Source organism: Accipiter gentilis, chromosome 17 (genome assembly GCF_929443795.1).
Source record: "Accipiter gentilis chromosome 17, bAccGen1.1, whole genome shotgun sequence".
In the NCBI taxonomy this organism is placed as follows: Eukaryota; Metazoa; Chordata; class Aves; order Accipitriformes; family Accipitridae; genus Astur; species Astur gentilis.
Genome location: NC_064896.1, coordinates 23,004,460 through 23,020,847, shown reverse-complemented (window position 1 = coordinate 23,020,847; position 16,388 = coordinate 23,004,460).

The window sequence follows — 16,388 nt, the reverse complement described above, 5'->3', positions numbered from 1 at the left end:
TCATTGCAGTAACACCAAACATGCCACAGTAAGGTATGCGAACTAATTCTTTGGCTCAAGATCTGCAGAATATTGGTTTTATCAGCTGACAATCGTATTCACAGACAGTAATTTATGACTGGTTTGGTGAACACCTACAAGCAGGAAATTCTGTTTATAGATACAAACTACACCATTCCAGGTAGACAGCTGATACTATCACGATGTTACTCAACGAGAACTTAAAAGTCACCTCTCAGATGTAAGCCATAGCTCATCTTATATTGTGGGCAGTTCTGATGATTTAGACATAAAATTCTCCACTAAAATGGTAGGAGTAGTTAGAATGCATCACTAAAATAGTGTCCCTCTTATTAATCTGTGTGCATGCTTACTGGGTATTCCTGTCATTTATCATTGTGGCTACAAAAATCCCAGCAGGACAGCAGTCAGTAGATACAGTTAGATCTCTCATAGTTTATAGATTAATAATTATACTGACTGTGAAAAATTATCATAAATGTTTGTGTAGTTCTATTTGAAATAAATATTCTTTAGTCCATAGAGTATTTCAAACGAGCAGTGGCAAATGTGTATAACACTTCCTGCCAAATTAAATAGCTTAAATTTTTGAAAATTGACATGAAATGGCATAACAGCTTTTTGTCAGAACATATACAGTGATGTTTTTTAAAAAAAATTCTCAACCTACCTCTATTAGTTTACCATGCTTTAGAACTTATCACTCAGAGTTAGTCATTTTATGTAACTTGGGAATTCATTCTCTGACCCAGTTCTTTGGGGGAGCTACAACAGGTCTATAGCGATTTGTACCCAGTGTGGATATAATGCATTCTGTTCCCCCTGTTAATCTTCATGCTTATGTCAGTTCCTCTGTTTGTGCATCTTGAAAGTTACTATCAGCCTCCCCAGTCACCTTTCAGCCTCTGAGCACCTGCATGACCTGTAATAGTGAAAATTTCTCCATTATCTTGACAAGGAAAATCTTTACCTTTTTCTTGAACCATCTGCCAATTTACTCTGAGTTTCACCCTTACCACCCATCCCTAGAGTGAGTCCTTTGAGATCTCTAAATCTCCATGGCTTGCTCAGTCCTTGATTCCTCTATTAAGACTGCCAACAGATGTACCATCCAATATGTTATTTCAAATCCTCACACCTTCTTAACTTGATAGCCTACTTCAGAAACATTATCTTACTGTCCTGGTTTCAGCTGGGATAGAGTTAATTTTCTTCCTAGTAGCTGGCATGGTGTGTTTTGGATTTAGTGTGAGAATAATGTTGATAACACACCTATGTTTTAGTTGTTGTTAAGTAGTGCTTATCCTAAGCTAAGGAAGCTGGTGTACAAGAAGCTGGGAGGGAGCATAGCTAGGACAGCTGACCTGACCTAGCCAAAAGGATATTCCCTACCATATAACATCATGCTCAGTATATAAACTGGGGGGGAGTTGGCTGGGAGGGGCAGATTGCTGCTCAGGCATCGGTCAGCGGGTGGTGAGCAACTGCATTGTGCCTCACTTGTCTTTTCTTGGGTCTAATTTCTCTCTTTTTGTTATATTCCTTTTCATTACAATTATTATTGTTGTTGTTATATATTACTATTATTATTGTTATTATTGTTGATATTTTATTTCATTGTAGTTATTTAAATGTTCTTATCTCAACCCACAATTAATTCTCGCCCCCCCCATTTTCCTCCCCATCCCACTGGGAGCGGGGAGGAGTGAGCAAGTGGCTGTGTGGTGCTTAGTTGCTGGCTGGGGTTAAACCATGACACTTAGACAGGCAGATACTACTCATTGCTGTAATCCCATTCCAGCCAATTGCACAGATCCTTAAATACCATTAAAAAGTCACTCCACAGTCAGGGGAGCTGTATCAGTTTACATGGGCTGAAAATCTAGTCAATACCACTACCTGCACAAAGTCTACCTATGAGTAGCATGCATGATTTGCTGTTGTTTTAATACAGTTATGCATTTTTAATCACTCATTTACATTTAACCACAAAAGACATTCAAATTCACAGACCTGTCTACATGTTTTGCATCAGTTTTATTTCTCTTTTGCCAGATTTTTGAACTATGGTGAAGAGTAGGCTCAAATGTAGGTCAATGCAATAAAACATAAAGTTCTCTAATAGGTTTTGTTGAAAAGTTGCATATTTTTTTTCTTAATAGCAGAGCATATTGAGTTGGTTTGGTAAAACAAAAGGAATCAAAATCACATCTTTGCCTTTTATGAAAACTGTATTTGAAATGGGTCACAGAATGGTAATATGCCATTCACATCATATAAACACATGAAGTAAGTGGTCATATTTGCCAATTACACCTATGGACTAAACCCTCAATCTGATTTGTAATTTAGAACTCTAATAATTCTAGATATAATAAAACCAGCCACAGGCAATAGAAGAAAATAGAATTTCATAGGAAATCTAGTCCCTTTTACATCCCTTAAAATGCCCTCAATAACCCATCTCAAACTTAAAATACCTTGTCCAAAAGATTCCAAACTTTACAAATTACAGTATACCCTAAGAAGAGATTGAGAGAAATAAGAGTGTCTTTACTCTGCAGATGGCTCCCCAATAAGGAATCTTTTTGGTGAAAATGCATAGAGGAACTATGCTAACATGAAAGCAGACAAGCTAAAACAAACAAACAAAACCCAGCTTTTCCCTGCCTGAAGAAAATTCTGTCCTGATTCTAAATCTGGCAGTTGCTTTAACCCCGATGTGTATGAGAAAACACCCTAAACAAGTACCTGAAAGATTTTTTATAACCATTAGAGCAACAAGACAACTGTGTTTTGTCCCTGGTGTTCCAGAAGACACCAGGCAAACTACGCACCAAGGCAAAGATTATGCCTTCTGCTCCCACATTTTATATGATCACTGGTAGCAAGCATTAGTTCAGTCGAGTAAAATGTTCATTTACCTAGACATTGGAACATCTCCATTTAGGGTATATGTTCTTTCTAAGATCATACTACCTGAAGGAATTATAGAGAAATTTGTATTTGTGCCTATGGCAGTACACCCTCCACCCCGACAGGAAATGAAACTTCTCCAGGCAGGGAGAAGAGGAAAATAAAAACCCCAAATCCTAGAGGCTGTAGGTTGAAAATTGAACTGACCAGTCAAGATGTGCCAGGTACACTGAAGTGGTCTTTTGGCCAATAGAGATTAAAATGACCACAGATCAGATTCGATGAGGGTATAAAAGGGGTCCAGCCGGAGGACATTTTGAATCAGTCCTCCTTGGAGCAGCGGGTCTGCAGTTGGGGACTCTCCCCTTGGGTCAGGATGCTGCCCCAGGGACCTCCTTGAGGTTGAGAGCCCTCATCTTTTAGGTGAGTGATATGCACATTTTGAGTCATCATTTTAAATCTTAAGAATTCTTAAGTGGGCTGCGTAGTACTAATTCCCCTTACATCATTGAGCCTGTGGTTTACAAATGTTATCAGAGTTCTAACTAACTTTTTACTGAAGAATAAATCTGAGTTTTAACACCTGTTGGATTTGATTGTGCGTGCCTCCTTAACAGTGCCCTGTTGTGTCCAGGTTAATTATTGGAGGGCTGGAAGGAAAAGGACAATCAGAATTATTATATCTGAAATCGAACTCAAAATTCACCAACGTTTAATGAATTATCTCAGAGGAATTCCTCCTCCTTTACAAATTGGTGCATAAAAGTTCATCATTTGCAATATATTTTCAGTCCTGTAGCTCTCATCCATAGCCTACAGTCAGAAGAAATATCTTTCTTGAAGGATGGAATGAACATTCTTACAGGATATAAAAATGCTGAGCTCACGTGCAGTGAAGTTCTAATATGTGAGCCCAGCGACGGCAACAAAACATGTTCACAGCTACTTGTGATTTGAATATGAGCTTCTCTCTTAAGCTTATCTGTTTAGGTTGAACAAAACTGAAGTGAAGGACTCCATGGAACAAAACAGAATTCTGACAACCAACTGGCGGAAAGATCATCATCCTGTTGTTCAGCTCTTTGCATTAGCTCTCTAGAGAAATCAGAATTATACCAATGGGCCTGTTAAATGTTTTTCTGGATCTTTAACTCAATTGGCAACTGAGCAACTAATTTCATTTATAAATCTCTCCACCGCTACATTCCAGGTCACATATTTTCTGTTGAAGTTTCCTAACAGGAAATGACTGTTCTGGTAGATTTTCCTTTTTAAGTTTCTACAAAATGGAGTGAATATTTGGGCAGCAAAACCCAGCTGGTTCATGAAAATAAGTAATTTTAAATAGAGTAAACATGTTGACTTACGATTTCAATAACACAGATTTTCTGCAGTGGGGTTTTCAAATAGTTGAGTATATATATATTTGTTTATTATTTCTGTAGCAATAGATATTGTCATATATTCCATGGATGGTTCTAATAATAACCAGTGGAATTCTCAACTATATATCAAAACCCTCTCTGCTGACAATGATTGAGAAGATTGCAAAAGATGAGGAGAAACTCATACCACTAAGAAATTCCTCAACCGTTTGAAGATGCATTGCTGCCCTCATGATGACATGCATAGAGAAAAGCATCAGGATGAAAATGTAGACAGATAGCAAGACTTCAGTTTGACCTAAATTTCTGCTTAGACAATTGGGTAAGCTCAGGTACCTGCCCATGCACTTCTGGGTAAGAGCAACTCTCCTTACATGGGTTATCATTTGGTATTTCTGTATCTACTTTTGTAAGTGTAGGCATTCTTACTCATAAAATGTAACTGCATAGATAGCCCAAGCAAAATTTTTGTCCCCCAAAATCAGCACAGTAATCCAGGCACTGTGGGTGTCCACAAATTCCTTGTACAGGGGTGAAGCCGTGAGAATTCAATTCAGATCATTTTGTAACGGTTTTCAACACGCATCTCTTGGTAATAGGTCTTTACTAGTGTTTAATAAGATCACTTATGGATTTATTAATAGTTGTGCTTTTAAGAGCAATGGAACTTAACCAAGGTTTGTCCTTCATCTGAAACACAACTGCATTTGTGTTCTGTTGCAAGAGTAGTTAAGGTGCTTTTTATCACCTGATTGTATTCAGGTCAAATCATGGCACCAGTGTGCTCATACATGTGCTTTTTCATCACTGTGCCTGGCCTCGCTGTGTGGTTGTATAGAGACAGCAAAGGGGAACCCACAGTCCCTGGATTCCAGACATACTGAAACAACATGAGACTCATAAATTTACCCTTGTTGCTTGCAGACTAGGCAAGCATAGTGGGAAAAGTATGAATATGTATGTCACACTGATACTGCTTTTAACCTGTAATCCACTGGCATGCATATGTTTGACCTACCAGTTTGATGCAGTTACCTTCCTATTCAAAGAGTTCATGAAGATTACATACTCTATAAATCCAATTAAAGTTTTATTAATTAGTGGTCGTTACTCTACATTTCCTAGTTCCAACTCAACTAGTGTTCATTGTGAAATTTTGCCTGTGAGAAACAGAACAATACATGAAATTTTATTTTATGCATATATGCATGTAGAACTCCTACTACACCCGAGATAGGACCACTATATTGCTGACAGGTTTTTTTTCCTTTTTTTACAAAAATGGTCCTGTGCATGTAGATGACTAAGAATGCAGGGGCAAAAATATCCATTTCTTCTGTTGCATTCACCTGCTTTACCAGTCGGATCAGAATTTATGTAAATGACCAACCTTTGTCTGGATGTTCCAGAATACTGTCACATGACAGTGTTTCACGATAAAGACAAAGAACAAAGCATTTGTTACCACTCTTACTTCTTGACACTTAGAGGACACCAGGTAGATAGAAAGTTGTATACTTTAGGAAAGAAATGATTTAACTTCAGCTGCTTTGAAAGAATACTTAAAAATATTTTGTATTTGCATAATAAATTGTGTTATTCAAAGTTGATCTTCAAACTTCAGCAGCTGTTGTATATGCCCCCAGTCATATTTGCAATGAAATTAGCAGGCTTATATTCTAAGTAAAGGTATTGAAAAAGTGACATGCCTGGAAGTGTCAAAACCAGAGCTATTAAATTGGGTTTCACTGGACACCTAGAATAGGGTGTTATTTTTTTACTGTATATTGTGACTTAGATCCAATGCCAGAGCCCTCTTTTTCTATTTGTCACTGGCATCATTTCCATTTATAGGTTCAATACTCCATTTTTAGTGGAGTAAGCATCAAATCCCTGATAGAAATGTTATTGACTTGGAATGCAGAATAATTAGTGATCTCAATATTTTTAACATTTTTCCAGTCTCATGTGCATCCCTACAGAAATGGAAAGGTAAAGGAAAGCACAAGGAATAAAAGGAAGAAGCTGACTGTTATTTTCATGGCAGCCAATTCTGTTTTCATTGATACTGGATTGGATTTTGGGAGGTGAAAGAGGATACCAGTCTGGCCAGCCTTTAAGCTTTAATCTCACACAGTTTTTTTCTGTTCTAGTCATACAGTTGGAAAACTTCTGTACATTATTAGCAAATCCAGATAAAAAAATAAATGCCAGGCTTCCCCAGCCACTATGAGAATACATGTAGAGAAGAAACACAGTGGTATTTTAGCTAAAGAAACCATACTGTCTGGTCATTTTTTATAGTCTTGTTACCTGTAACTCATCTGCAACTTCAAGCCTTTTCAGAGCTTCAGTGTTTGCAAGTAGGGGTATGTTCAAATGAACACATAGGAAGCAAAGAAGTAAATGAAAATTACATTTAAAGTGTGGGGGTTTTTTTCCTGAATAAAATAGTTTTGAAAATCTACTTTAATTTTACCTTGAAAATCTGAGAGTATCTAGAGCTAAATACGATTATCAGCTGAAACCTGGAATTTTCATTAACAGCAATTAAAATAACAACATTAACTACATTACCCAACCAATGTCCTTTTGATAAAGTGAGTATATGTGTGTGCACAGATGTAGACCATTTATGTATTATTTAAATAAAATGCTGTTCAAATTCAAAATCATCATAAACTATATTAGTTCCCCACCATCATAACATATATTAGTTCCCCAGCATCATAAATACTGCATCTGGCATTTCAGACACATTAAGTTAATTTGAAATTGCATTCATTGATATTCTCCATTACTTGAAAGTCTTAACAGTATCTGAATTCTTCCATCTTGTTATTCTGAACTATGTCTGATAAAAATGACATAGGATCATAAGGAAAAAAAAAATGTTTATTGCCACAGCACCATTTTTTCAGCTGGTGTGAAAATACATTGAATGGCAAGGCCAAGAGGGAATTGTATGCCTAGAAACAAAGACATTCATTAAAGGATTTGGAATGCTAGCCAGCTCATTTTCAACTGCTTCATGCTTAATTCATTCAGCAGGTAATGATATTTGGTAATATTAATATTGGCATTTTACAGCCAGCTCTATGGCAAGATTGACTTTCTTAGTTCTGTTGTTTGAAAACAATTCAAATAAAGTGGGTAAATGAGAAATACTATTGACTACTAAGGAGTCAGATTCTGCTGTGTTTATACATTTCAAGTAATACCTCATACATGCTTTCATCAATTCCTATGACTGCCTTTGTAGATGAAAGCAACAAAAGCAGCAGAAATAGGCCATAATATTTTGTCACATTCTACTCTACTTTCAGTAACATAGAGTAATTCAACAGATTTACAACAGCATTACTGAGAATAGAATTATTTGGGCTATTTGCCATCTGCATTTTAAGCTTAAATACTAAAGGTTAGTCATTAAGAAGTACCTGAAACAAACATGCTTTGCTACTGGGGTAAACATCTTCAATAAAGAACAGCTGGCTGATTTTCATTCAGCATAACAATATTGTTTTTCTGTACTTGTGGATCATATTTGTGATCAGTAGACAAGAAATAGTGTCAACCTTATTTTTAAATAGAATTATATCAGTCTATAAATATATATATCTATTTTATATTATCTATAATACATTGCTACATATTTGTTTATACATCACATTTAATTATAGTGCTTTTATGCAAAAAATGACACTTCTACCTCAGCTTTATACCCATTAGAATTCACACCATGATCTCATTGAGGGATTTTATTTCCTACAGGATAATTCACAGACACATGCATGCACTGGCAATAAAAATATTCCATTGATCTTTCATAGTTGTGGAAGGAGCTATATATAGCTCATGCTATTGTGGGCATACGTTGTGCCTCCAGGAGGATCTGATTAGATGAGATACTTGGAACAATTCCATGAAACAACAAATTGAGATAATGAGTGCACTGAATAACTAAAGCCTTGCAGACATTTATGGACATGCTTAACTTCATGCACACCGCTAATACCATTTAAATTAGAGTATGCCTTTGCGTAGACAACGCAGAGTTAGATGCTAAACTAGATATTAATATTGCACATCAGCAGAGTACCTGTGCACTCTAGAGTCCTTATAAGTTTTATCTATTTACCAGCCCTCTGAGATGGAAAGTCATGCATTCATTTTAAACAGAATACACTATGTAGAAGCCTTGGGGGTGAACCAGAAAATGAACTCAAATTTCAAAAGTCCCATTACACTATTCTACATTCTAGATTGTCCTTGCTAAATTAGAGTTCACAAAATATTCCCAAATCATACACAAAGGGACATTACGTTATAGTTTTGTCAAATTTTGATAAAACATTGCTAATGATTTGCTCTTTTTTTTGCTACTGTCCTGGTTTCAGCTGGGATAGAGTTAATTTTCTTCCTTATAGCTGGTATACTGTTGTTTTGGATTTAGGATGAGAATAAAGTTGGTAAGACACTGATGTTTTAGTTGTTGCTGAGCAGTGCTTACACTAAATCAAGGACTTTTCAGTTTCTCATGCTGCCCTGCCAGCCCTGAGGCTGGGGGTGCACAAGAAGCTAGTGGGGGGACACAGCCAGGACAGCTGACCCAAACTGGCCAAAGGGATATTCCAGACCATATGACATCATGCTCAGCATATAAACTGGGGGGAAAGCTGGCTGGGGGGCCGCTGTTCAGGAACAGGCTGGGCATTAGTCAATTGGTGGTGAGCAATTGTTTTTCATTTGCATCACTTTTTTTTTCCTTGGGTTTTATTTCTCTTTTTGTTATTTTCCTTTTCATTACATGATCATCATCATCATCATTATTATTATTATTATTTTCACTTATTAAAATATTCTTATCTCAACTCATGAGTTTTCTTACTTTTACCCTTCTGATTCTCTTCCCCATCCCACTGGGGCGGGGAGTGAGCAAGCAGCTGGCTGTGTGGTGCTTAGCTGCCAGCTAGGGTTAAACCACAACAGCTACCTTGAAATGATCCCAGGAAGTATCCAGTATAAATTCATACCTTGAATCTTTCAGTAAGTACTCTGCCATCTGCTTCCAAACAATCTACAAGAAGCTACTCCTCATCTCCTCTCTCAGATGGGGACTATCTGAAATAGGACAAATGAATGGGACAAATAGAGAGGAGAACATTGCCATAGGTATTCCCCAAGTGAAGGCACTCTAATTTTTTCCAGAAATTATTAACTACAGTTGCAGATGAATGATCTTTTGCAACTAAAGTTCTATGTCAATAATGTCTAAGTCAATTCAACGTCTTAACTAAACTTCTATGTCAATATCTTCTATGTCAACATAGAAGCTTTTCTGGAAGCAAATTAACATAAAACCTATCATTGTTAATATAAAACTGTATATATTTTTAAAAAACAAGTTTCAGAGGAGACATAAATAATTATGTCTTTATTATATCAATGGAAACTTAGCAACTGTGATTTAGAAAGAAGTTTCTGCTGAAAGCATTTTTTTTTCAGTCTGGTCTGCAAAAAAGTGTGCCCATGAATTATCTGCCATGATGTCAGAGAACACTGATGAAAAAGATCAAAGGAGGTATATAATAAAAGAGTACAGGATAAATCGTGTAGAGAAAGCAAAATTAGGGTCTTGGGGGTTTTTTAATGACACAGTGAAAAGGAAGCATTCAATAAAAAGGAAAGGTGGAAAATTGAAAATAACTGGTTTTGTTTTAATTATTGCAAAGGTCACGAATTTAATAAAAATCAAGATGAACATGTACAGTTGTGTAAATATCCATGAATGTGATAACAATATTGCAGGAAATCATTAAGTTTCACATTTTAAGGTTCAGTTTCTAAGTCAATCTAACCTATTGAAGATCCAATGTGACCTAATATGGGTCACATTACTCCCCATCTGTCTGCAGAAGCAATCTTACAGCTTCCTTTGAAGCATCTAGTCCTATCTACTACCAAGAAGCAGGAAACTGTTGGGAAATCTTTTACTGATATGTTATATAATACAATTTATAGAATTATAGAATATTTTCAGCATTTTAGGAACTCCACAGGACAGATTTAAAAGTTTAATTAGATGGATCTGTGGTTTTGCACATTACTAAATAAGATTTTAAAATATTCTGTTATCTTACTTGAAATATGCAGGTTGAAGTTGAAAATAATAACTGGAGTATATACCAAATACACTTAAACAGAAGAGTGTAGTTCTTGTAGAAAAAAATACTTTCCCTATAAGGAAATGGCATTATCATCCACAGTGACATGGAATTAGAAGTGGCTCTCTGGTTTTGTGATGTGTTGCAGTTTCTTCAGCAGTATGTAAAAGACCACACATAAATAAATTTATATCATGAGATCTTTCTCTTTAGGTTTCAGACTGGGAAAACATTTGAGATATAATACTACATTTCAAAAATTATTTCTCTCTCTTTTGATTCGGTGTTCCGAAAGTCTTTTTTAAAGCTCTAAACTCATTTTAAAGATGGGCGAAAATGAGTCATCTCAGCCACTAATCAACTGAACTGGAAGAAAAACAAGTGACAGTTGCCTTGGGTTAACCTGTAGAACTGATGTACATTCAACAATAGCAGAAGAGTCATCTCAAATGTTTACCTCAAAAGCTTTGTAAACCTTCCCAGCATTCTTGGAAGTAGTGATAAGGATTATGGTTTGTTATTAACGTTTTCCTGATTTATTCCAGTAAGCAACAGAACAAGAGATCTAAGCAACAGAACAAGAGATCTTTGAATACACAGCCTCGCTAAAGACTGATTTTTTAAATAATGGTATTTAATGCAGTTGATGATTTTCATTAACTGCACTATCGCAAATATCTTAAGTTTGCAGCGATAAACACAATGATGAAATATCCAATAAACTAGCATCTGCAAAGAATCCATTACTAAGAAAAATGATGCAGGCTTTAGTTAAGAGGGTATATTTATTTTAATCAGTATCTCCCACAGACTTGTTGCTTTATCAAAGTATTACAGTTTCTTCAGGCTTTGTCTGCAACAGAAATCTAATACAACACAGGAAAAACACAAGGGCAATTCAACTACTGAATCAGAGCTCAGTTTCAGTGCCATTGCAAGAAACTACCAAATCATTTTGCTGATGACACCTTCACCGCACTAAGTACGCTGAACTCAGTAGTAAACTGCAAATGCTGTTGATCTTGCAGAAAACATGTCATACCACAGCTGCTTAGTTCAGAGAGGCGCTGTGAACCTCCATGTCTTTCCCAAGAGATATTAGCTCAAATAAGGCACATCATTAAGTAGAACAGGTAAACTTGGGCGTTGCTGTTATCACCACATTCAGGATTTTGATGCAAGTAACCCAACTGGTTTACTCAAGCTCCAGAGCCACTTCCTAACAGAACAGCAACATAACTTTGCCCAGAGACATTCACTACAAGGTACTGCTTTAGTAAACTGATACGGAGTTGTGGTAAGGTTAGCAGCTAACATCTGGAAGAGCACTTCTGAAAGCAGTATCTGAAACTGGAATTGTCTTCACTGTGAGAAAGAAGTTATTTAGGGGAACAACGGGCAATTAAGCTACTACAATAGTCTCTTTCCTACTGTACTACCCTCACCTTCCTCAGCGTATAATTCAAATTCAATGATAGCACAAATTACACCACTTTGTCAGCTACACAGACTTTCATGTGTAGACATAACTTGTATCACAAATTACATCATCACTAAATGAAATTATATGCAATAGTGGGAAATCCAGAGGGATGCACAGGTTAAATGAATCAGCACAACCTGTCTGTTACTTGCATTTGGGATAGGGTCCAAGTGGCCTGCACTTCACCTAATTCTGGTGCTCACTGTTTCTTATTGGTTAAGGGTATCCAAAAGTCTAGTACAATTCATAGCCACAGGAGCGTATATGAAATTTCAGTCATTTCAAAATGGCACAAATTATATGAGTACTAAGGCAGCGGACAGGTAGTGCCAGAGGAATTACACATCGTTTATATCATGGCATTCATCATAGAACTTGAAATGTATCAGCCACAAAACCCCAAATTTTGCAGGTGACATGAGGAATTTGTCTAATAAACTTATAGGTTACAAAATAATACCTTCATTCAACAGGACTTTTTTTCTTGAAGAGATTTACCTTACATGAGTAAGGGTGTCAGAACAGTGTCTGTAACCAACACTTGGTTTTATGTTTGTTTTAATCTCTTAAACATGAGATGATGGCAAAGTTGAGGATAGCAATTACAGCTGAACAAATATAATAAATGCAATACAGGGAACATTTCCTTTTCAATTACAAATTTTCAGCCTAATATTCTGACACTTAAGTCATACAAATTAAAGGCCAGTGGCTATTAACTAGGCTATGCAATCCCTGGAAGACTATGTGCCCACACATTCTATTCCAACAGAGATACACAAACTAACCTTTTGTATCATCTGACTAGTCTTTTGGTACTATACATCAGTCACTCTTTACTCTTACAAAAAGGTTTTTCTGGGAACTTCATCATCACTAAACGGCATTTCTTAACTTACAGGGTATTGAAATAATCAGTCACATTGCCATTGATACAAAACTACTTGAATTTCCTTAATTCTCTGTGATGTTTTTGTGGAATAAGTATTTAATCAAAATAAAAGAGAATGCTAATTTCAAAAGGATGTGCAAATGCTTTGATACTAGTGATAGAAATACGTAATTCAGAATTTTACACAAGAATGGGTCCTGTGACTTCTTGCAAATTTTCCATTATTTGGCATCTGGAAATCTTTATAAAATGATGCTAAATACAAATTTTTTTTTTATTTTTTTTTAATGCTGACTGGTTATTTTTTTTCCTTCCAAACTAGTAGCAGTAGAAGTCTGATTCTATTCTGGTGACACTAACACTTTAATCAAGATTGGAAGTTGTCCCTCTTTAAGTTTTGCTTCTTATTTGCCCTTCACAACACTGTAGAAGTATTCCAATAATATAAAACAATTTCCAGCACCAAAGTTCCCAAAGTAATCATTTTATAAGTAGTATGATTGCTTCTAGCTTGATATATTTTCTGCTCGTGTTCTCTTCCTCTTTTCTCAGATTGTTACAAGGCCCAAAAAACACTTCAGATTTTATTTTTACTGTGTATTTTTCTTTCAAGAGAAACAAGCATTGTGGAGTACAGTTGGGTTGTCTAAAAAATAATCAGAAAACTTGGAAGATTTCAAAATTGATTGAAAGGGAATATATGTTTTTAATTCTGAAGAGCTTTTCTAATAGGTCTGGTTAGATTTTTTTAAAAAAATTAATTAAGAAACATAGAAAACATACTGAAAATGAATTTTAAAAAAAACTTTTCTTCTTTTTTTTTCTGACCAGTATTGATAAGTAGTTCTGTTCAAGCAAGAATTCTCTGTGACAGGTGATGAAAGAGAGAGATGGAAAGACAAGCATTTGAATATACTTATGGTAATTTCCCTTTAAACTTTGAACTAGAGATGGGTAAAATTAAATCTAAATCTCAATCCCAAACTGAACTTTAAAGAAGAAGTTATTTGTAATTTGGTCCCAAATCCTGAAATATTTTCTCATCAGCAATTTAATCTCACAACTTGATAGACTGCCCTGTTCTACACACAGCTAATGAACTTTCACTGCTGGAGGTGGCTGGAAATTTGCCAGCAACCTAATAAATAGGCTTGTCAGGAAAAGGAGACAGAGCTGTGGTTGTGGCACATAGTCTACAGTGTATTCAAAAAGTGATAATAGTAAAAGGCACATCTGTGGGAAAAAAAAGGCCCATGTCTCTCCTTTTGGGGATATCTTCAACTGCTAGCAACCTTCTCTGTTTCACCATTACAACTAAATTTTCATGCTCTAATTGTTCATTATATTAATGACATTGTTCAATTATCTTCAGATTGTTTCTCTGAAAAAAAACTTGTCTGGATTTTTACTTGAAAATCAATATCATATTCCTTTCACACCTATTTCACCAGGGTAAAAGGCACTTAATGTTTGTGAAATGACTAATTTGTTTCAACTGTTACATGTTTCTTTTATTGTCCTTTGAGATCTAAATCATGTAATTCCTTAGGGACACATACTACTCTTGTTTACCAGAGAATTTCCACTGACATCAATGAGAGATGGACCTGCAGATTTATGGCAGAATAAGACTCTTAGCAAGAAGACCGTTCATTTGGGACTAGGTTGGTCTTAACTTTTAGTATTGCTGGGCTGTGGAAGCAGCTTCTTCTTAATCAGTAATGTCAGCCTATTGAAGCTTTTAAGATTTGACTTCTCTGATGGTTTGGACTTCCCGAAAGAAACACAGAGAGAAAACCACATGAAACTCCCCCTTGGTTGCCCACTTATAGTTCAACTGAATTTCAGGCTTCATTGTGAGAGTTTCATTCTTAAAAGCTGAATAATTTCTTTGACATTTGGTGTGTTGAGGAAGAAACAGAAAAAGAAATATTGAGTCTTTCCTCAGTCCACAGATCTTGGGGCTAATTTCCTCCAGGTAGCAATCAGGTGGAAGTAAAGCAGCATTCCCCTAACGTTCAGTTTTGTACATAGCTTACAATGCTTCTGATTCTCTGAACAGAATGAACCTTCCAGCTGATAAATTACTGTGTATGCATATGAAAAGCATGTCTTTTGAGGTCTGGAACTGAAATTTTTTGGTTTTAGTTGTAGGGAAGACTAAAAGTATTTCCCTCAGATGCAAGGCTGTGCCTCTTGTCTCCACATAAAACATAGTTAGTGAAATTAGTTTGCTAGTTAGACAATAGTTAGTGAAAAAAAGTAAAATAAAACAAAATTATAAAATCTTTTGCAGTTGAGCTGAAATTTAACACATTATGATTACAGCTTGAGTAGAAGAGGCATGGCTGAAGATGAAAATAAAAAGCAAAGATTAGCACTCAGCAATCACCTGTTGGGTTATTGGTATCACAACATCTCTCATTGCCAGTCCCACCAGTTCCACCTGCTGTCAGATCTCCATTCTAGTGTCATGAATTTTAAGCTCCCTGTTGCACCCAGGAGGTAACATTCATAAAAGAGTAGATAATTTTTTAACAAACGTTTCCCTGATTGAATCTTATGCTTACTGTATTCCTCAAAAGCTACAGAAGTAAGTTTTCCCTCTTTTGTCTGATTCTTAATGAGAAAAGAGGTTTTGCCAGATTAGTCCTTACTTTTATGCAAACACACAAACGAAGAGGCACATAGTAAATGAAAAAGACAACTCATCATTTTATCAGTCACAATTTGGGTCCCTCATTCTCCAAGACTGCACCGTAAACCTATAGATTAAAGAACAGGAAGAAAATGAGAATGGAAAAGGGCGAAGAGCTCACCATTCCCTCTCATATTATACCCCTCCATGATAGTCACGCAGAACAGAAAGGAGGAAGAAAGAATTAATCTGTGAGTTTCTCCGGCTATGCCTCTGTCTTCCAGCACCCTTGAGAAATGATCCCAAGTCCATAACAGACAGATTTAACAGCAGTGAATAGTACTGATTCATCCTAGCAACCTTAATTCATTAAAAAAAAAAAATCAGAATACTTATATTAAATTAATATCTTGAACATGTGTGAGTATAGTTCTCCATATATACGTGGACATGCAGGCACACACACACACAGAAACATGGACACACTTAAGCACACAAATTTAAGAGATATAAGAGTTTGATTTGGCTGTTTATGTTTTCTGACCAGCTATAAAGCTATGCTATTGGGTCCCAAATCCTTCATTACATTTAAGTACCAGTCTAACCTCTTCAACATGTTCTTATGTTTCAAAAGTTTTCAAAAATTATGATCGTGTTAAACAGCCAATGCATTGTCCTGGCTTCTAATGTTTTCCTCCATTTCCAGCTGAGAAACTAAAAAATAAAATTAAGGATAATGTAATTCTGAATCAGACTTATCCTTTAATTTGTCAACCTAGTGAAGATTTCAGGGACATTCTCAAATAATTTGGTTCTCTGATAATTTGCTGAACTCTACGTTGCTTGGTCAAATACCATTACAATAGGTACATGTTCAAAACCTCCA